The 22652-nt window shown below is 38.9% G+C and overlaps 1 protein-coding gene and 1 long non-coding RNA gene across 26 annotated transcripts in view; one reads left to right on the forward strand and one right to left on the reverse strand.

The window, feature by feature from the left end:
- Positions 1–22652, forward strand: part of EPS8 (EGFR pathway substrate 8, signaling adaptor) — a 268177-nt gene that overhangs the window by 155348 nt on the left and 90177 nt on the right. For 2 of the 25 annotated variants that reach the window (XM_021092298.2, XM_005664050.4), the window contains exon 1: positions 6596–6647. The exons of 21 other annotated variants lie outside the window; for them this stretch is intronic. The gene's annotated coding sequence lies outside the window, so the exon portion shown is untranslated. Of the gene's footprint in view, positions 1–6595; positions 6648–22652 lie in introns of those variants that run through there. 2 more of the 25 variants (XM_021092300.2, XM_005664051.4) reach the window with 1 other exon arrangement.
- LOC146403398 (uncharacterized) lies at positions 9977–21877 on the reverse strand. Its single transcript, XR_014803814.1, has 2 exons — positions 17197–21877; positions 9977–15413 (listed from the first exon to the last, which is right to left on the reverse strand). It is a non-coding gene; the product is annotated as an uncharacterized LOC146403398 (long non-coding RNA).

Below are 22652 nucleotides of genomic sequence, written 5' to 3' on the forward strand. Positions count from 1 at the left end.
CAAGCAGTTAAATCACTTTTGAAACTGATACAGCCTCACAGTTTAATACCGGTGCATCACTGGGGCAGTCAGCTTCAAATCTGTAGAAGTGTTGCTGCAGTGGCTTTTCTTTATGATTGCCCTTTTCTGTGCCACCGGCAAGGCTTGTCTGATTTAAGCCTCTCCTGCCACCCCTATTTATTGGTAACGTACAAGCTTCAAAGATCATTTGATGTGCAAATTTAATTGCAGGTTTTATTTTCAAAGGATGACATAAGCTATATCATTCTAACAGCTGTTTACACAGCTTTTTCTAAACTGGTGCTCTGAAAACAGGCATTTCATTGTGTTTATTGTAATGCTGCCTGATTTAATTTTTCAAAGCTGCTTGCCCAGTGTTAGCTTGTTAATGTGTATATAGGACAGTTCTTTGCAGTATTTCAGAGGGCACATGCTTTGAAACGAAACTTGGGCGTTCCTCCTTATTTTCTCGTAAGCTAGTACTTTGTCAGCATTCACAGTTCATTTTCCATATTTTCTGATTTGCTCCCCTCCTTTTTTTTCCTCCCTCACTTCTTCTCAATGTAAAGCACGTGATTGTAGTAAGGAGCGGTTAGGTCATGTTATCTAACTAGTGTGATAATTTCCTGATTATATTATAGAGTTAAGGTAAAAAATAATCTGGGAAGTATTGGTACTCTTATATTAAATGTTTTTTTCTTTCCAAATTGGCACTTGAGAATCTTGAAGCATCCATGATTTGGATAGGCTAAAGTAGTTTTATCATTTTTATAGAGGGTTTTTTTTGTTTTGTTTTGTTTTTGTTTTTGTGGAAAGCACAGGTTTGGGGGGGAGTCACGTTATGTGTAAAAATGCTGTTTCACAAGGAACATCCTGTCCATTCTTTTGATATGCGTGCGCCAAGGCAGTTGTGTAGAATGCCAGTGCCATCTGAGTCAGGTGAAATGAGGAAGCTACAAGTGAGATCTTAATGATGGGAAATATTGGTACTGCATGCCCAAAGCTTCCATTTTCCCTGCCTCTCAGAAATTCTTTGTCCCTACTGTGTTTCAGTGGCGTCTGCATTTAAATGGGAATTTTCCAGCAGAAATTGGAGTTTCTATGACAAGTGTTTCTTCATAATTTCTGAGGTGAATTTACGGATGTCCTCATGGCAACTAATAATTTTTCCTCATTTATCATTAGGATTTCTGACCATTTAATAATTTCAATTTTTTCCTAAAAATGAATTAATTTAATGTTGAGTAGACTAAAACTGCCAATTGCTATGTTTTAGCCCACATCTAATTAAGTTGAATTTTGTCTTAAAATTCGAATTGGGTAAATGTTCTAGAATAGATCTGAATGAGAGTTTACAGATTGGCCTTAATGATCTCCTTTCACAGGTGAGGAAATGGAGACTGAGGGAGGTTAAGTTACTTGCCCAGGTACAGAGTTATTCAGCCGCAGACTTGGGGCACAAACACAAGTATTCAGTTTCCCAGTGCTGAGGTCTTTACATTTTCCAACTTCTCTTTGGTTATAGGACATGAATAGAAATAAGAAATCACTTTTTTGTTTTCACCTTTCTTTTTTTCTCCAAAATTTTGTTGGCTTTTGATTGAAATTGCCAGATAAGGGGATGACTTATTGGAACTCTATAGTGATTCCTAGGTTGAAAACATTTAAAATCCATAATTTAATAAGTTTGTGTGATGGTCCCCTAGTATATACCTAAACTTTGCCAATTTAAAGGCTAAACTACCATTTTGTTCACTTATATGTCATGACATTCTTTTACAGTAATAACGAGTTCATTTTTCTCAAATCAATATTTTCCTAACGTTTGTTTGTTTAGGGCCACACCCTCAGCAAATGGAAGTTCTCAGGCTAGGGGTCTAATTGGAGCTACAGCTGCTGGGCTATGCCAGAGCCATCTGAGCCACGTCTGCGACCTACACCACAGCTCACAGCAATTCCGGATCCTTAACGCACTGAGCGAGGCCAGGGATCGAACCTGCAACCTCCTGGTTCCTAGTCAGATTCGTTTCTGTTGCACCACAACGGGATCTCCTGTTTTTATTATTATTTTTTTTAATCTTTAATCTAGATTCTGTGTTGAAACAATAACTCCAAACCCACAGTGACTCATTTAATCTTTTTTTTTTTATATGAGTAGATTGGTTCCTCCTCTCATTAACTTGCCCTTTTCTATGCCTATAAAATGTTAACAGTTTGACAGGATTCTCCCCAAGTATGAATTATATTGCACTCTCATTCCTTTCCCGGATTAGTTATTAAAACATTTGGTTGGTGATTCTTCCAGTTTGAATTCAGCCCACTTAACTTGCATGTATGTAATTGAGATTTGACCACATGCACTTTCGAATTTAGAAACCTCTTTAGGATTCTCTCATATTTGTAGCACCTTAGTTCCTTGCTCCCATTAAAAAAAGGTTTTAAAGTTAGAAGGAGAAGAAGAGTTGGCTTAGAGAAGACCCAGCAGACTGTGATTCTTAGGAGAGGAAGGAATGAAAGACAGATTGAGGAACTGAGGTTGACATGTACAGGAACTGAGGGCGAAGTTCTGCTTAGATTTCCCGGATGAATGGATTGTGACAGTGCCGCTCCATTCTGCTTGGCTGTCCTAACAATTTCTGTAAATGACTTCTTGTCTTTTTAGATCCAGTGGACTTAATTTGATAGGTTTTGCTACAGATTATCTTGTCTGCCTCTATATTTGTGGTTACAAAGTGTGGAATGTAGGACAAGGTTACCAGTAGAAGGTGTGTGTGTGTGTCTGTGTGTGTGTGTGTGTGTGTGTGTGTGCACGCGTGTGAGCAATTTCCAGGTTCCTTTAGTAGTCATGGAAAAATGCACAGCAATCAAGTCTGTCACATTCCAAATACGTAATATTTCTTATATGAGTTCTTCCCTATATTAGAAGGGTAAGGGAATCAACAAATACCCATGAGACTTGTTTAGATTTGTCCCATGTCACTGGCATTCTGAGGGTGCATGTGAATATTGTTTTAGGCCTTGCAGTTTTTTATTAGTATTCTGTGTAATGATTAGTTATATACCAGCCTGTACCAGATTAACCTTTTATAAAACTACCACTAGTTGTTCACACTGTGGCACAACGGGATTGGTGGTGTCTCTGGAGCACCAGAATGCAGATCCTTGGCCTGGCACAGTGAGTTAAGGGATCCCGTGTTACCACACCTGTGGCACAGGTCACAACTGCGGCTCAGATCTGGTCTCTGGCCCAGGGACTCCATATACCTCGGGGCGGCCAGAAAAAAAAAAAAAAAAAAAACTCAGCTACCATTAGCATCTTTACCAATGATTCAGAACTAAAAGGTGTATCAGAATTCTATTACTGGGGACATGGGGCAAATCTAAGCAAGGCTCATAGGGATTTGTCTTTTCTCTCCCCTTGCTAAGATAGGGCAGCTCACCGGAAGTAGCCATGAGAAATGTCCTATATCTGGAACATGACAGATTTGGTTGCTGCACATTTTTCCAAGATTTAAAGGAAGGTAGAAATTGAGCACACACACACACCACTGCTGGTAACTTTGATGTAGCAGGATCTTAAATATATCTGTTAAGTTGTTGTGAGGGAAGTGACTGTCTTAAAAGAATAAATGGGGTTGTTTCTAAGCATCAACAGTTTTGGCATTTGGCAGACCTATGAGCCTAAGAGTTTTGTCTTCAAAATGACAGGGCCTAGAATTGGAGTACCCTGTAGAATCCCTTTCGACTCTCAAGTGTAGAGATACACTAAAATGTGGCGCTGGAATTTTTGTGATTATATTGTTAATTTTGAAAAAGTCTTTCTCTTCTCCTATCAAAGAAAGAGATTATATTAGTACTTTCTGCTGTTCTCCTCACTGGCTTCAAGCCTTTATTTTTCCTTTTGCTTCCTTGATAGTACTGTTCCATACCCTACCCACCTTTTTTTTTTTTTTTCCCCCTGATGTTCTCCAGGATGCCGACTCTGAGTTGGAAATGAGTGTCCTGGAAGTTTCTTAGATAATGTAAGGAAGAAACCAGCATCGGGCAGAGGGGAAGTTAGGCTGCCCTGTAGTCTCACTGATGATCTGACCTGGTAGAGGCTCTGAGGCTGGGATGGTGCTCTCGCCCTGGTCCCCAGTTGGAGAGAGGGGGACAAGCCCTCTATGCCCCATGTCATCCAGTCTTCAGATATGGGCTGCTGGGGAGGGGAGCAGGCACTTGCTTGAGAAGACTCTTTAGCCAAGGCCATTCTTTTTTTTTTTTTTTTTTAGGGCCACATCCATGGCATATGGAGATTCCCAGGCTAGGGGTCGAATCTTCTGTGCTATGCCACAGCCACACCGGATCCAAGCCGTGTCTGTGAACTACACCATAGCTCATGGCAACACTGGATTCTTAACCTACTGAGGGAGGCCAGGGATTGAACCTGCATCCTCTTGGATGCTAGTCAGATTCATTTCCACTGAGCAACAATGGGAACTCCTGCCAAGGCCCTTCTTAAGAGAGCTGATAGCCGAGTCCTGTACTCTGGCAGCACTACAGCAACTGGGGAATATATCCTTCAGTGGTGAAAGGGGATCCAGGTGGCACATCACAGCTTCTATCCCATCTTGTTTGCAGGAGTGCCAGAAGTTTCAGAATGGCTTGGGGATTAGAGTTTCTAGGTACGAGGAATTGTAGGGCAGGGTGGTCAGAACTTCCGAAATGGTAGAGAAGGAAAGCTGGTGTGAAAAGGTGCTGCCAGATAATTGAGTTCTGGCATTGAGGAGTGCTTTTCTAGACAAGTTTTAAAAATTCTATTTATAGGGATGTTCTTTCCTTTCTAAGTTACAGAATTCTGACAAAATTGGGGAATTCTACGCAGAGAAATGTGCATATCTCTATGGATATAAATTCTGTTTGGTTGTTGTAAAACCTACCTGTTTTTTCAGTTCTCTATTTTTAGGCTCTTTTCTTTCCCCATCACCTAATAATTATGCTTTTTTGGCATCTTCATATTAAAACATTAGTTGAGTGCTAAATTTTCTGTTTGATGTATTAATGCTCAATCACAGAACATAATTTTCTCACATATTTTGGAATTTCTAAATTATAAGCTCCTTTTCAGTGAGGATTTTTTTTTCCTTTTGTTTCTCTAGCTTATAGAAGCCATTGTGGCCTTGTTTATGGAGTATGATTTTAAAGTGGTTTTATATTTGTCGATTTCAGATACTCCAAGGCTATCACAAGCCCAGGAACCAATTTTTTATTAGCTTGGAGATTCTCATTCAAGTAAGATTCAGACTTCAGAACTGCTGTGACACAGGCTTAGGGTTTTAATTTCTGGTTGTAAGCATTTCCTCTGCCCTCTCACCCAGATACTCGGTGACAAGCTGCACTGAAGTCTTACTAAGACAATGAGTGGATTTGTCCTGCTGCCCTCACCAGTTTTTTTAAACTGTGATCGCAGCCTTTTGATAATGGCAGCTCTGGTTTTATGGAAGGACCTCAGTACCAACTTTATATCTTGTGTGCCCAAGACCTCTTTTTCTGTCCCTACAAGGGCATCAGGGCTGCAACATATGGTTGGGCAGGTTGTTTCCTATGTTGAAGAAAAGCAGGGCCAGAAATCTAGCCTAACTCTGTTCTCTTGGGAGAGAACTTTCTTCCAATCTCATTCCTTCAGGGGACATCTCCATACCAATTTCAGTTGGACCTAAGTGCTAAAGAAACTACAGTGACTCTTTCCGATGGCCACACTGGGCAGTCTTTGCTTACTATCACTTTGGCCATCTGTCCTAGCTTTGGTCTGGCACCAGGGAAGTGTCTCTTTATTGCAAGTGAAACTGTGTATTTGCTTTTAAAAGTTTCTTGTTCTTTTCATCTTTCTTTGTGTTTGTGTTTATTTTTATTTTTTTATTTTTGTCTTTTTGCCTTTTCTAGGGCCGCTCCTGAGGCATATGGAAGTTCCCAGGCTAGGGGTCTAATCGGAGCTGTAGCTGCTGGCCTACGCCAGAGCCATAGCAATGCAGGATCCCAGCCATGTCTGCAACCTACACCACAGCTCATGGCAACGCTGGATCCTTAATCCACTGAGCAAGGCCAGGGATCGAACCCTCAACCTCATGGTTCCTAGTCGGGTTCATTAACCACTGAGCCACAAGGGGAACTCCTTTTCTTTGTATTTATGATAGATGAACATACCATATAATACATTATTAGCTCAATAGACCCTATTGCTATACCTGGAATTCCCAGAAGTTATTTATTAACCTCTATTCCTTAGATATCACCTCTTGAAAATGAGAGTAATAATAACCCATCTGTACAGTATTAAATTTAGGGCACATAGTAATTTCCCCATCGGTATTCGCCATTAGTGTTTGTACCATTCGAGCTTTGTATTACCACTTTAGGAAAGAGATGGAAATATAGTAGTGGCTGGGTTTACTTGCTTAACAAGAAGAGGAAGTCTTAGTTAACGCCCTGGAGAAATCAGAGAAACTTTGTTTAGTGTAGCACAATGCCGAAACTGAGCTTTGAGCCCCACCCTTTCTGATGTTGATGTGCCAAAGGTCACTTGGCACCAGGAGTGACCTGAGAGGAATGTCCTCTCAGTATTGCCCTGAGGATCGTTCAGAGGAGCTTTGCCTGGATTGTGTGGGTAGGTAAGTTTGAGTTTGTGAATGTTTTCTTTGCTGAGGAGGGCTCTCAAAGACATAATTATCATGGAGGATATTTGTAGATCTTGAAACCTGTGCTAATACTTTTAGTCCCAGTAAGCCCTTTGACAATATTGGAAATTCCTGTTTGGTATTCCAAGTGGATCCTGAACTCGGTGAAACTGGTACTCCAGGTGCTACAGGATCCTGCCTCCCTCCTCCTGACCTCTTGCTGATGGAGATAGGGATTTACAGGATTTCCTTCCCCTAGGTCGTGGTGTTTAAGAGACTAAACACCCCCGACTCGCCTGCCAAATTATAGCTAAGAAGGAATCTGTTGACTATTAGCAGTTGGGAAAGCACAGATGTGATATATCAAGTTTTCTTAAAATTACTTTTAGATTAATCTGATATGTAAAATGCTGTGATTATCCTTTAAATATAAACTGCTTTGGATTGTTATACAATGTTAGTTGTACTATGAAAATGTGCTTATTAAAGTTGAGCTTTTTTAGGTTGTTATTGGCTTTGAGTCTGCAGGCTTAATACTGCCAAATTTCTGTGTAAACATTTTGCTTAGGACCAAAAAATAGTGAATATGTGTATTTAAAGTTTTTTTTTAAAACTTATGTGTATTAATGGAACTTGTAAGTGTTTTAGATAGTCAATTAATTGATGTTTTTAAAGAACACCTCTTTCAAAAAATCCATAATTTTTCTTTAAACTCATAGCACACCATAATTTTATACTTACGGTGTTTTCAATATAAAATTTGAACTTAATGGCAAATATATAGTTTTTAATACATTATCACAAAGATCTACTATTTTTGTAGCTCTTATTGATTTGTTACATTTAAAAATTCAGGAGGAACCTTTTTGTTCTCTTCCTAATAATTAAGTGCAAGGCTAAGATTTATAGTATTAAAAAAGGGAGTTAATAATAGTGTATCACAATGTAGAGATAACAAAAGTAAATAACTGGTTACATCACTGTTTTGGTGCTGGAAAATGTAATGTGTTCTTGAGTTCAGATGCCATGGTTCTAGCTGTATTGATCCTTTGGGGAATGGATTCTTGGATATGTTGATTTTCCTGTTATGTGCCTATTATTTATTGAGACTTTCTACACTGTAAAGGAGTGTTATCAATTCACACAAGTTTTAACTACTCATCCTAGGCAGCTTTTTGTCGGCATAAAAAGGTGAGATTCCTTGAGATATTTATGACCTGATTTATTTTTACTCTTGCTGCTAATCTTTGGTCAGCTTTGCAGGCCAAAATTCCAAGGCAAATGTCAGTATCATATGTAGTATAAATCTCATGACATGCTATGGGAACGGTATGTAAAATATTTTGTCTTGACACACCTATTCTCACCTTAAGAAGGATATTCCTGTGCCTACAGTCTTTTAAAGGAGGTTTCTGTTTTTCAGCAGCTAAACTTGGAAACAGTCTCTTTAGTTTAAGTAAATTGCTTATAAGAGGAAATGACTTTGGAGAGGGTAAAATGTTTAGACTCATTTTCTATCTAAATAATTCTGAAATAAATTGTGTAGAGAGGTCGCCTTTTTAGTTTATTTTTCAGTTAAATCATGTGTCATTAATTCATCAGGGTAGGTATGAAGTTTGCTTAAGGGAACTACCTTGGAGTTTAAGGAGACTTCAAGTCAGCTCATTGTATTTTAGATTTTTTAAATAATAGCTTAGTTCCATTGTAGAAGTAAATTATCTTTTCTTTTGATCAGTTACTCTATAGGATAGTTCTGATTTAATTAAGTAATTAAGTATTCTTAAATTTTTTTTAAGAATTGAGGTTTTTTTTAAGAGTTGAGGTTTCTGTATGTTTTTAACTGTTTAATTCGACATGGAAACACTTAAAATAGACTTATCGGCCATATGAAAAATTGTACTTCTTATTTTAATTAAAATACACTGGATTTGTATACAGAATATATTCACGAGGTTTGGGAATTTGATTAGAAGAAACTTGTGGTAGTTTTAATTCTCAATATATTTTCTACAATGTTAAAGCAACTTGTAAAATATGGTCTCTTTATACTTGGGAATATAAAATCTAAGCTGAAATGCATATATATTTTTTAAGCTTGCTGTAAATCTCGCATGAACATTTGTCCTGATTTTAGGAACATTGGCAGACAGTTTCTTGAGTATTAAAATACATTGTGTCAAATTTTTAGATGTAATTCAGAACCATATTATTTAACTTCCTTAATTATATGATCCTAATGGTCAGACCTGACAAGGTTATCATTATTGCTATCAGATTGCATTGTATTCTTTGTTTTCTTTAAAAAAAACCTTTTCCCTCCTTTTGTAGGTAATTTTCTTTTTTTCCGCTTTTTAATTCAGATTGCCAGACCAAATGACACAGTTAGTATCCATTAAGTAGAGCCATGAATATCAATCCTGGACACAAAGCCTGGGATTGTTGCTGGGGGCAGCCCTCCTGCCGTTCCTGCTTGGCATCCAAAGAGGCTGAATGAAGTCTCTCAACTTATTCAAAGCCCGCCAGGCTTCCTTTTGCCCATTCACAGCTGATGTTATATCTTCTAGTTAAAAATCGTCAGTGGCTCTTCCATCTCCTATACTATCCAATTCAAAGTCTGATCCTAACTTATCACTTGTAGTCATGCATCTCTATTTATGGCCCACACGTCTTGATCTTGATGATTTACACCTGTTTCCTGCCTTTTTCTTCATTCATGCCACAATTAGAAAGTCTCTCCAACATCTTCCTAATCCAGTCATCTGCCGATGGACCTTTGGGTTGTTTCCATGTCTTGGCTGTTGTAAATAGTGCTGCAATGAACATGCGGGTGCATGTGTCTTTTTTAAGGGAAGTTTTGTCCAGATATATGCCTAAGAGTGGGATTGCTGGGTCATATGGTAGTTCTATGTATAGATTTCTAAGGTACCTCCATACTGTTCTCCATAGTGGTTGTACCAACTTACATTACCACCAACAGTGCAGGAGAGTTCCCTTTTTTCCACACCCCCTCCAGCATTTGTTATTTGTGGAGTTATTAATGATGGCCATTCTGACTGGTGTGAGGTGGTATCTTGTGGTAGTTTTGATTTGGTAGTTTTGATTTGCATTTCTCTAATAATCAGTGATGTTGAGCATTTTTTCATGTGCTTGTTGGCCATCTGTACATCGTCCTTGGAGAAATGCTATTCAGGTCTTTTGCCCATTTTTCAATTGGGTTGTTGGCTTTTTTGTGTTGAGTTGTATAAATTGCTTGTATATTCTAGAGATTAAGCCCTTGTCAGTTGCACCATTTGAAACTATTTTCTCCCATTCTGAAAGTTGTCTTTTTGTTTTCTTTTTGGTTTCCTTTGCTGTGCAAAAGCTTGTCAGTTTGGTTAGGTCCCATTGTGTTTATTTTTGTTTTTATTTCTGTAGAATGTGTACGTGTATGTGTAACTGGATCACCATGCTGTACAGTAGAAAAAAATTGAATTGAGGACATAACAATTAAAAAGAAAAAAAATAAAATAAAATAAAGGAAGTCTCTCCCTCTTATTCAAAATTTATCTCTTCCTTAAGGTCTGCTAATCATGCCCATGATATTTCTCCTGGTTCCCTCTTCCAACATGGAAAGTAATGGGTTTTGGAATTTTATATTTCTTTAAGGTGCTTCATGTTCTATCTGTGTTACAATATTTTACCCCTCCTATATAACGTTGACTTTAAATGATCCACTGAATTCAAACGATCTCTTACTATGATAGGTTGCATGTGGTTTCATCTTATATCTCCTTTGTTTCCATGTATTTTGTAGATGCTTATTAAAAACGTACTGAATGAATGAAATACCATGGCAGTGTGTACTGACTACCAGGCATTTCCTCCTCCCTTGGAATGAACGAATGGGGACAGGGCATCAAGTAGAAATCTAAACAAGTATGGTGTGTCTGTCTGAATCAGAGCTCGGCCCATCAGAGGAAGCTGAGCAAACAATCAAGATGCAGTTAAGAAATGTTTTAGATCAGGGAGTTCCCGTAGTGGTGCAGCAGAAATGAATCCTACTGGAACCATGAGGTTGAGGTTGCGGATTTGATTCCTAGCCTCGCTCAGTGGGTTAAAGATCTGGCATTGCCACGAGCTGTGGTGTAGGTCGCAGACGCAGCTGGGATCCTGCGTGGCTGTGGCTGTGGTGTAGGCTGGCATCGTAGCTCTGATTTGACCCCTAGCCTGAACCTCCATATGCCGTGCACGCGGGTGAGACCTAAAAAGCAAACAAAACAAAACAAAACTAAAGGCTTTAGATCATATGTGGTAGCACCATACTGACAAGGAGAGAACAGCTCTTTCTGGGTAAATGCTTTGGGCTGATGGGAGATTAAATGATAACACAGACTTTAAACTAGTGACTGCAGTTCTGAGTCAGAGAATGTGTTTAGGGAGTTCACCATTTGGGCATACATCCAGTCAGTTCTGCTATCATGCTTGTTTTGAAAGTGAGAATTTATCCCCACATTATTGATAGTAGAGAACAAGTTGAGTGCAAGGTAAATTTCACATTTGTCTTGTGTCATTTTATCTGAGAAACAGTAGGTGGACACAGGACACTTGACCTAGCTGAGCTGAGCCGCATAGGGATAGACAACACGCACATGCACACACCTCAGAGGTCTCCCCACTCCCTGACTTCACCACCTGTCATGAGCCACAGCCGCCCATATCTCCTTTCATAGCTATCCCTCCAATTCAGATAACCCTTCTTCTACCATTGCACAATAACTTGTAAGCTGCCACCCTTGGACACCCACTTCCACAAGCAGACTTCAGGTCTTTTGCAAGGTAAGGCCCTGTATTTATTACAGTTTTTTATTTATCTTTTAGAGCTACTTAACATATGAAAAACTGTGCTAGGGTCTTGATCTGGTTCTTTTCTGTTTCGTATGTCACTAATGGCCATGTTCCCCCTAAGTGCTGTGGTTTTCATGACATGATTCTGCATAGCATCGTGATTTTCAGGAATGTATACTTCGCATCATAACAGAACTGACCTTACTAACTGATAACCTGCTGACGTGGGTGTGAAGTGACGGTTCTCAGTTCTCTCTCTCTCTTTTTCTTTCCTTCATTTCTGCCCTCCCTCTCCTGTCTTTTGAAGGATGAGAGATATTAAATGATCCTTGTAAGAGGAACACAGTGCAACAGAGAAAAATGCCAGAGAACTTGTTTAACCAGTGTTGTAGAAAAAGGGCATAAATTTCCCCGTGGAAATAAAAAGATCTGCTCAGAAGCAGTAGAGACTGAGAAGTTAACATAAAAGGCCAGTGCCCTCGCTGGCTTACCCTTTATTAGTAGTTATGTTTAACATTTTGTGAGTCTTTACTATGTGCCTGGCACTATGGTGAGTACCTAGCATGGATTAGGCCATGTAATCCTCACAAAACCCTATAAAGTAGATGTTATTACTGTCTTTATTTTACAGATGAGGAAAAATGAGGCTGAGAGGGGTTAATTAACTTGCCCAAGGTTGATAACTCATAAACATACATGGCAGAGCCAGGTCTTGAATCACATCTGACTTCTGAACCAGAGCTCTCAGTGGTTTCCTAGAGTACTTTGTAGATTATAAATAAATCACTTCCATATATGTTATTTCCTCTGCCCTTAACTGCATCTGATTGGTATCACAGACTGTTTTGACCCCTATGATGGACGGAGAAACAAAAATACTCAAGCTAAGAAATGCACAGATCATCCGAGGCAGAATAGTTAACAGTAATTAACTGTAACTAACACCTAATTCAGAATTTTTTCCATTGGAATTATATGTGACAAGGGGGGAAAACTGGACAGTTATGGATCAGGAGAGCTGAACTAAGGGAAAAGAAGAAATGATTGTTTTGGAAGTTGGGGGTGGAGAAGTGACTTTATAATAGTATATCAGAATTAAAAGGACAGAGCCTAATGGAGAATGAGGGCCTCTAACTCTACGGTATGAGAAGCCTAATCAGAGTCTCATCAAGGACCTCAAGCCAATACCACTTCCAACTCAGGATTATGGTAAGAGAAATCTGAGGTCATGAGCATAAATTGGTTATACGGTAAATCTGGATTAGTAGTACGTTTAGAAAAAAACAGAGGAAAGAGAGAAGTGACAATAGAGGAAAGCTTCAAAAGGCTTTATTGAAAATACTTCTTTTATAACATGTGATGTGTCTCTTTTTCTCAAGGTAGCTATGTTAATTAGTGTTTGTTAAAATGAAGGTTTCAATCACAGAAGAGAGTAATTTTTCAGTTGAGTGTTAAGAGCCTAGTATTATACAGGTAATTGGATAAGGAATGGATGAGCATCTGTGAACTCAAAGCATGGGGCTAGCAGACGGTGCCGTCTTTATTTTCTATGAGCCGAAGAGTGGTTTTTACATACTTTGTAGGTTGTTAAGAATAAAAACAAAAATGAAGAATATTGACAGAGACCGTATGTGGCCCCTAAACCCCAAATATTTACAACCTGGCTCTTTACAGAAAGTTTGCAAACCTCTGCCTTGAACTATAGCCCATGGAGCAGAAAAAATTAGACTTGTTTTCTTACAGGAAATCGGATTAGGTAGTGGAAATTATTATTGTATTTCATAGAAAACTACATTTTCAAATATGTACCTTTTTACCATGCCACTTCCCCCCCCCCATGTAGGAAGCAATGATATTTATTTAGTATGGTATTTTGCTAGGGACTTTGTATACTTCACATTTATTTCTCATGCCCTTGAAAGATTTCATAACTACTTTACAAATGAGGAAGCTAGGGGCTAAGTAAGCCTCCACCTTTATTAAGTAGTGGGATTCATATTTGTCTGGGTTTCTCCAGATAAGAATATATTTAGTATAGTTTAATCAAAAGTCTGGCTTGAAAATATCTAGATATCAGGTATGGACATTTGTAGTAATTTTAACTAGTATATAAAATATTTTAAAAAACCGCAGAAGTTGTACATACACAAAATAGAACAGATTAGAGAATTGTGTAATTTTATGATAAAAATTGCATTTGAAGGAAGATTTTTTGGATAAATTATATAAAGATTTATAGAGAAATTGTGAAGAACAAAAAATTCAAGTCTCATATTAAAAACTTAAAATTCACCTAAAAGAAAGATGAGACAAAATATTTTTGATATAAAGTGTACAAAATAGAAAAATCTGTTCTGCTTCAATAATAAATATACCAGGTAGCAGTTTATTTTTGAAAAACCTGTTATTAAACAAATACCAGCCCATATGTCTAATGGTAAGATTTTCTGAAGAACATTTTGGGGTTCAGTGAAAACATGTAACGAGGAATCCAATATAGATGGGGAAGGTAAGGGGGAGGATAGAGGAATACTTCCCTAGAAGAGTCTTTTAAGCTGAGATACAGGAGTTAGGCAGACAAAGACAAGGAGAATAATTATTCCAGATCATGATAGGCCTTGAGGATGGAAAGAGTTTAGTATATTTAAGGGACTATCAAGGAAGGCCATTGTAGGAGTTCCCTTGTGGTGCAGTGGGTTAAAGACTTGGTGTGGTTACTGCAGTGGCCGGGGTTGCTGCTGCGGCATGGGTTTGATCCCCAGGCCGGGGAATCTCTACATGCCATGGGCATGGCCAGAAAAAAAAAGAAAAAGAAAAAGAAGGCCATTGTATCTCCTAACCACTCTGAGAACAGAAATTATACCTGTTCATCATCCTGTCTCCAGCCTCAAACATACCTACTGGCACACAGTAAGCTCTCAGCAAGATTCACTCAGTGGACAAAGAATGAATGGACATTTCACTGGGAAATTTATGGTGGTAATTGTAAGGGGGTTGCCTGGTGGAAGACTACTACCCTCCTCTCTGAAGGTCACCTCATTAGATCAAATTCTCAGACCGTTTGTAATCCCAGGTTACTCTAGGCCACTGGCAGCCCAGCTTTCCCAAACCTTCTTAACTGCTGTCAGAGTATCTGGAGCTTGACCTGGAGAAAGTCTGCACAGTGAAGACAGGAAAAGGGAATGCAGACTGCTTCAGCCCAAGAAGGAAAAATGAATTTGCTTTATTGCAGTGCCAGGACGAAAGCTGAGATAGAATGAAGATACTCAGCTATTTTACTCAAAATAGCCACCCAGAGGGGAGCGTGTTCCCCTGTGAGAACGCTAGATCCCAGGCTCTCTGGGGGAATCACGGGGACCAAGTAACATATGGTAATCAGGCTGAGGGGTTTAATGAATAAGTTAAATAGTTAAATACTTCCTGTTTGTGGAGCTTATTTTTTCAAAATCAAATCTGAACTTCTAACTTGCGATCCTTTCACTTACAAGTTGGGTGCGTTGAGGAATTCAAGTGGAAAGAGAAGGGGAGGTGGTTCCTTATTTCCCAAGTGGGTGAAACAGAGTTGTAGTAGACATGGAAGGGGCGTTTAATATGATGTTTATTGTAAAATGGAGGTGAAATAGGGGTTTAAAATTAAGGAAAGAGAGGGTGACTTTAGGTGAAAAGGAGAATAGGAATTGGAGACAGAAGGAAAGAAAACACTTCAGGGTTATTCTGACATGTTAGCTTTTGAGAGAAAAAGTAGCCATAAGTGGTAAAAACAAAACATGTACAGCTGATTATACAAGAATCCAATAATGAATTTTTGTGCTCTTTCTTTAAGCTTAAACTTCAGTGAACTTTAGGTGATGGTATCAGACTGTGGGGGTTTAATGTGAAAGTTGAGGAATTTCTTACTGGATGTCCAAAGTCTGTTTTCTTACAAAAAGAGAAATACTGGCTGGCAGATGAGTTAAAAGCTTGCTAAGGAGTTCCCGTCGTGGCTCAGTGGTTAACGAATCCGACTGAGAACCATGAGTTTGCGGGTTCGATCCCTGGCCTTGCTCAGTGGGTTAAGGATCCAGCGTTGCCGTGAGCTGTGGTGTAGGTTGCAGATGCGGCTCCGATCTGGTGTCCCTGTGGCTGTGGTGTAGGCTGGCAGGTATTTAGCTCCGATTAGACCCCTAGCCTGGGAACCTCCATATGCCGCGAGAGCGGCACAAGAAATGGCAAAAAGACAAAAAGACAAAAAAAAAAAAAAAAAAAACTTGCTAAGAGTTGTAGGCGAGGAAGAAAGACATCCCCTTGCCCCGTGAAGATAATATAAGTTTTTCAAAGGTTTATTGGGAGGAGGACTGGTAGTAGCAGCATATGGAAATCTCTGGTTGTTTATTTTATTTTATTTTTAATTTATTATTTTTTAAATTGTAGTTGATTTACAGTGTTGGTTGTTTATTTTTAAAGATTCTTTCTTAAGTCTTAAAATTCCTGAGTTAGGTAGCCTCATTGTGACTTGGCTTTTTTCCAGGAACTAACTTCTGCAGTTAACGATTAATTTGCCATAAGACATCAGGTTAATAATAACTTTCTTACAATTATGGACATGTTTCTTATGCTTTTTAAATGTTTCCTAATTTTCATTAATATTTTATAATTCCTTTTGATATTTGGTATTGAACTTAGTACTGGACTAATTAATCAATTATAAAAGCAAAATCTAAATCTTATCACTTTAAAAGTTTGACTTCTGAAGCCATTTTACTGAATATGTGTATATTCAATATATATAATGTAATTATATATATATATATTTATATACCCCCTTAGAAATACTGAAGTGTATTATTTTACTCAGTGAATGTTTTCCTCAAAGTTTGAAATTATATATATATAATTATTTGTGTACCCTCTTAGGAATACTGATGTGTCTTATTTTCTTCAGTGGATATTTTCCTCAAAGTTTGTATCCATATTAGATTATTTAGAAGCTCATTTTAAAAAGTAAAAAAAAGTACATCCTCCTTACAGAGGCAGCTGCAGGAAGATCTAGCCTTATAGGCCAGGCAGCCTCACTTGATGGGCTCACAGATGTTCAGTGGTTTATTCATTCCTCAGTTACTTTTTAAAAAATTATTGTGGCAAAATGTATATAACATAAAATTAACCCTTTAAATAATCTTTAGTGTAAATTCAGTGGCAATCAGTATATTCACATTGTTGTGTGACTGCCACCGAAGTCCGTCTTGAGAACTTTAACGTCTTCACAAACAGAAACTCCAAACTCATTAGATGGTAACTACTCCTCACCTTCCCGCACCCCTCACCTGCCAGCCCCTGGAAACCTCCATTCTTCTTTCTATCTCCATGAACTTGACTACTCTAGGGATCTGGTCTAGGTAGAATCACACAGTACTTGATCTTTTGTGACTAGCATAAATAATGGCTTCACACTTCATCCACAATGTAGCATATATCAGAATTTCCCTCCTTTGATTTATTTATTTACTTTTTGGTCTTTTTGCCATTTCTTGGGTTGCTCCCGCAGCAGATGAAGGGTCCCAGGCTAGGGGTCGAATCGGGCTGTAGCCGCCGGCCTACGCCAGAGCCACAGCAATGCTAGATCCGAGCTGCGTCTGCAGCCTACACCACAGCTCACGGCAATGCCAGATCCTTAACCCCCTGAGCAAGGCCAGCGATCAAACCCGCAACCTCATGGTTCCTAGTCTGATTTGTTAACCACTGAGCCACGATGGGAACTCCAAAATTTCCCTCCTTTTAAAGGCTGAATAATATTCCACCGTATGTATAGACCACATTTTGCTTATCCATTCATCTGCCCATGGACACTTGGGTTGCTTCCACATTTTGGCTCTGGTAAATAATGTTATTATTGGTATAGGTGTTCCTGCTTTCAGTTCTGGGTATACACCCCGAATTTCTGAAATACCCAATTTAATGATAATTTTATGTGTAATTCTTTGAGGAACTGCCATGCCGTTTTCCACAGCAGCCACGCCATTAAAGAATGTTTTAAATGAAAAGCAAATTAAAACCTATCTTCAATTCTCTTAAGTCTCTGGATTTTGAAAATGAACTTGTCTAACACAGGATGAATTAGATAGCTTCCTTGGGTTTCTTATGTAACTAATAACTCTAGGATATGTGAGCTGTGTCCTTATAGGTTGTTGGTAGACACATTTTAAATTAGTTAAACTGTCTTCCTGCTTCTCCTTGGAAATTCAGAAGTTTGAAGAAATGATGGGAATGACATAGGTGAATATTAATTTTTCCAAAAAAATATGTAGAGCAGAATACAATTGGGAAGATTCCCAGAGGAATGAAAGAAACAGATAAAATTATCTCCAAAGTAGTTAACTTTGCTTCTTAATCTAGTCTGCCCTCTGGAATGTCCCCATAGTTATTTTATTAAAATTAGCAATACGGCTATTACTCCCTCCATTGGTTTCCTGATTCCATAAAGATTAAGTCCACATTCCTTGACATGATCCACAGTTTCCTTCACATTCTGGTGTCAGGTGTTTCTCTGCCACATCACCTTTTTATATGCCCTGTATTGCTTCCACACTGAATATCTCACTTGTCCCTAAAACCCACGTACATCCTTACTTGTATGGTGCTTTGCATGTGCCTGGAATGTCCTCTCCTACCCGTCCACATACTCATTGACACACTCCTCTGTGTCTTTCCACACTTGGTCCTACTGTCTCCTCCCAGGTGAAACCTACTGACAGCTTCCCTAGGTAGGTGGTTTCACAGCGCACTCGTTGTTCATACCATGACAGTAGCCTTTACTGAGTTGCGTCATAATCATCTCTTTGCGTCTGTCTCTTGCTCAACTGAGGGCTCCTGAAGGAAAGAAACCGTGGTGTTTATTCTAGGCCCTCATGCGAAGCATAGCTCCTGGTAGGTGTAGACAAAAAAAAACTGAGTGAATTTCTTATTTGATTTTGCCCATTAGGTAGAATGTCTGCCTCTAATAATCATTCCGTGCGTAAGCTGGAATTCCTCTCATAATTTCAGCAATTATTAATAACTGACTATATCTTATCATAGACAAAGTATCCAGCAGGCAAGTTTTTTTCTTCACTAGTTTGCTACCACTCCATTTTTGTGCAGATTTCTTATATTTCTGGGTGCTCTGGCTTCCTTGGGACTGCTCACATGACCCTGGGTTTCTCCTGTCTTAGGAGAGCGTATCTGATAAGTTACACTTCAGTGTTAATGACATAATACATTATTATTCCCAGAAATGTTTGCAGTTAAAGCGTGGTTCCTAGGGATGAAAATGCTTAAGCCAAAAGAATCAATTAATTTCCAGCAGTAGGAATGTCATTCACTGAGTCTCTTGGGTAAATGGTTTAAGTTAAGGAAGCAGGAGGAGTCTGTCTTGGCCCTCAAATCACACGAGGCAGGCTTCCAAGAGCGCCTCTGCTGAAGCGCACCTCCTAAGTGGCATTAACACAAAATATATTTCTGAGGCTGTTGGTTTAAGGGCTTCACCCTTCTGGGATAAATTTCCCCTACTTATACTGCTTCTTAGTCATCCGAAGGTCAGAGTGGCATGATGTTTCAAAGGGCTTATTCTGCCTCTTAGCTAATGAAGAATTTCTTTTTCAAATGTTTAGAATGAGGAAAATGCAGCCATTTAATATTTAAGCTAGTTTCTATAAATCAGTTATAAATATGAGCGAACACTTATTAGCTGATGTGGCATGTTAAAGGGCGATTTTTCTACTGAGAGCAAAACATGGAGAGAGTCAGGTATTTGAGCTCTTTCCAGTCTAGATTACTCAAGAGGAAACAAACAGCAAGATTCATTTTAATTGCTTGTTATTTTGAAAAAGGAAATGTTGTGTATTTCTCCCCCAAGGGCTGTGTTCAGGGCAGTATCATTTTGGTGTTTTCGTAGTTCTGTGAGATATTTCCAAAGATTTAGCACTAAAAAACAAGTGAGACCGACATAAATGTATCTGGACAGTGGAATGTTTCAAAGCTTATCGAAGTAATTGTTTTTCTAGATTAAAGACTTGGGAGAGTTCCCGTCTTGGCTCAGCAGTAATGAACCTGGCTAGTGTGTAGCCATGAGGATGGGGGTTTGATCCCTGGGTTAAGGATCTTGCATTGCCATGACGTGTGGTATAAGTCGCAGATGCAGATCCTGCATTGCTGTGGTTGTGGTGTAGGCCAGTGGCTTACAGCTCCAATTTGACCCCTAACCTGGGAACTTGCATGTGTCGTGGGTGTGGCCCTAAAAGGACAAAATAAAATAAAATAAATAAATAAGCAAATAAATAAATAAGGACTTGGTATTATTTGTACCCAAATCCTATTGATATAATGGTTACTTAGAAGGGCATACATAGGAGTTCCTGCCGTGGTGCAGTGGGTTAAGGATCTGGCATTGTTTCTGTGATGGTATGAGTCTGATCCCTGGCCCGGTGCAGTGGGTTAAGAATCTGGCATTGCCGCAGCTGTGGCATAGTTTGCAGGCACGACTCAGATTTGACCCCTAGCCCGGGAACTGCCATATGCCACAGGTGCGTTCCCCGCTCCCCCCCATATAAAGAAGGGCGTACATAAATTCGGTGTAGATTACGTAAATGTGAAATGCTTATATGTATGTGTATGTTTGTAATTATATGTATGAGTTGTGTATCTGTGTGTGCTTAAGAGTTTTTAAGTTTTAACAAGCATTGTAATGGGCAGGGGGTTCGCCCAACAGACATAGCGTAGAAACTGGGAGTTTGGGCTCTTACATTGATCTGCCTGGATTTGGGGCTTTACCATGTACTCACTATGTGATATTAGGCAAAATTCTTTACTGTTCTCTGCCTCAGTTCTTCATCTGTAGAACAGAGATAATAATAGTACCTACCTCTAAGAGGAGTGGCAGTTATGAAATAAAGTAATGCATGCCAAGAATGTATAACAGCGTATGGTGCATCTAAGCATTTAATAAGTGTTATTTATTATTTTTGTAAATTATCATTAAATATTGGCCACGTGGGTGATTCAGAGAAGAGGAAATAATTACTTTGAAAAAAAATGTGGTTTTGAAGTCAAAAACATTAGTTAATTTTGTGGACTAAAATTATAAAGTTATTTCTTCCTCATTATATTGTGAAAAGATAGGTATACATGTAGGTAATTTGTGGTTTATTCATTATAATATAACTTGGATTATCCATTTTTGACTGTATTTAAAGGCTTCCTTTCATGACCAGATAATATATGTTTATGGAATGGTCTCTACTTTGAAACCTGGTTGGCTTTGGAAAATATAAGTCTTTCGTCTGTTCTGTGTTAGACTTCAATTTTGTCTAATCAGTGTTTAAAAGAAATAGCACTTGTATATACTTCCTTCCAAGAAAAACATTGGGTGTTTCAGGAAGTGGTCTTGGTGAGTCAGAGGATAATACTTTTTCCTCTGAGTCAGTTCTGAACCTCCTTGATATAAATAGGCGTACTTTTACCAGAACTTCTGCTTTTCAGATCAGTTTTAAAATCATCATTTATACATGACCACAGCAATAACAGTGCTTTCACTGATATTTCCACTCAATCAGCACCATGGGTCTTATCTGATTGTGGCTGTAGAAATTATGCCAAACAAATTCATTGAAAACTTTTTAGATCAATTCTGTACTTCTAAATCAGTTTCCATTTTGCATTCAGACAGGGGTTATTTATGTCTTCTTAGAGGAAATTTATATTGGTAATAATCTCCACTCTGGTCACTAAAATGCTAGGCGTTTTCTTTTAGCACACATATATAAACTCTCCAGAGTACAAGTTTAATACTGGAATTATTTTGCCAAAGACTGTATGAGTTTGCCACCCCCCCCCCCCGAGCAGTGTCATATTTACCAAGGAATAAATCAGAGAAGTTCTTCATAGCTGCACTAAAACAGTATTAAACATGATAAATCACTAGCTGTTGCTAATGTTGAGTTGTTCAGGGAAGACTATAAGAAAGGAGTAGGAATTGAGGAATTGAGCAATTGCTAGATGGTTGGTATAAAGTAGTAGGAGGCCCACGGGTGAGCCAGTGCAAGAAACACGCCAAAGAGCATGTGGTGCTAGTGAAGGTTTATAGGTGGGAGCGCTTGTGAGAATGTGGAAGCCTAGAGAGATTGTTGTGGGTAAAACTGTTGGAGCATTTGAGCCTTGATCACTTGGAGTCTTTGATTTTCCATCTTGGCACACACAGTTATTACAAGAGCATGCCACTCAATTTCATCCTATTTCCCTCATGGCAGGGAAGCAGTCACGTGGGTCTTGGCAAAACTCGCCCTTGCTGAGGTGACAAAAGTGGCAGTTGAGATTAATCATCATTCTTGTAAACACCAAGTGTTATGTCTCATAAAATTCAAAGACTTGTTTCCAAAAAGAAAAAAAAATTGTTTTGCCATCCTGGAATGAAAGAGATCAGTTCTTAGAAGAGCAGGGAAATTCATTTTATCCTTTCCAGCTAACTAGTTATAAGCTACTGTGTGCTGCCGTGTGCTATTCCCAGGGCTTCTTAGCAGTTGAATTGTAAAAAAGAAATGGGCAAAATCCCCATGTCACCTACGTTCTTCATAGGCAGGCTTGGAGTTTATGAGGATGGAGGTTAGCCAGTCCTCAAAGTTACTTATGGAACGACTACCCTCACCAAGGAGAAAACAGGATGCTCTTCTCCTCTTCTCTGTCCTGTCAGATGGTCTGTGTAGGTAGATTTTATGGCAGGAAGCAGGTCACTGAGCTCATGTGCTAGCCTTTGTCATGGCTTTCACTGGGCTAATGCACCAGACCTTGTACCTGCAGAGAGCTCTTGGAGATGCCCTAGTTTCCAGCTTAATAAGTTACTAATTGGGAACCTATGAGTTTAAGTGACATGACCAAGGGCACAAGAGTTAGAAATATTATTAGCAAAGCAAGGAATAGCAAGTGTTCAATGTTCTTCCTGATCTTAGGACAAGTCTAAATAAAGCTGATATCTAGGATGTTCCAGTGGGAAGTCCAGGAGCCATATTTCCTCTCACAGAAAGAATGGTTGGACTCTGGTAGGACTGAGGCTTACCATCAGAGAGGGGATGGAATTGGAGAAGTGAGAAGATATGTTTACATGAAGGTGTATTTTCCCCCTCTATTTGGGGAAGATAACGAAGGTGGCTGGTAATAAGAGAGGGCAGA

This window comes from Sus scrofa, chromosome 5 (assembly GCF_054392235.1).
Source record: "Sus scrofa isolate SSC_HxYL_T2T_F1_AM1 chromosome 5, Sscrofa_HxYL_maternal_Yorkshire_Landrace_v2.0, whole genome shotgun sequence".
NCBI lineage: Eukaryota > Metazoa > Chordata > Mammalia > Artiodactyla > Suidae > Sus > Sus scrofa.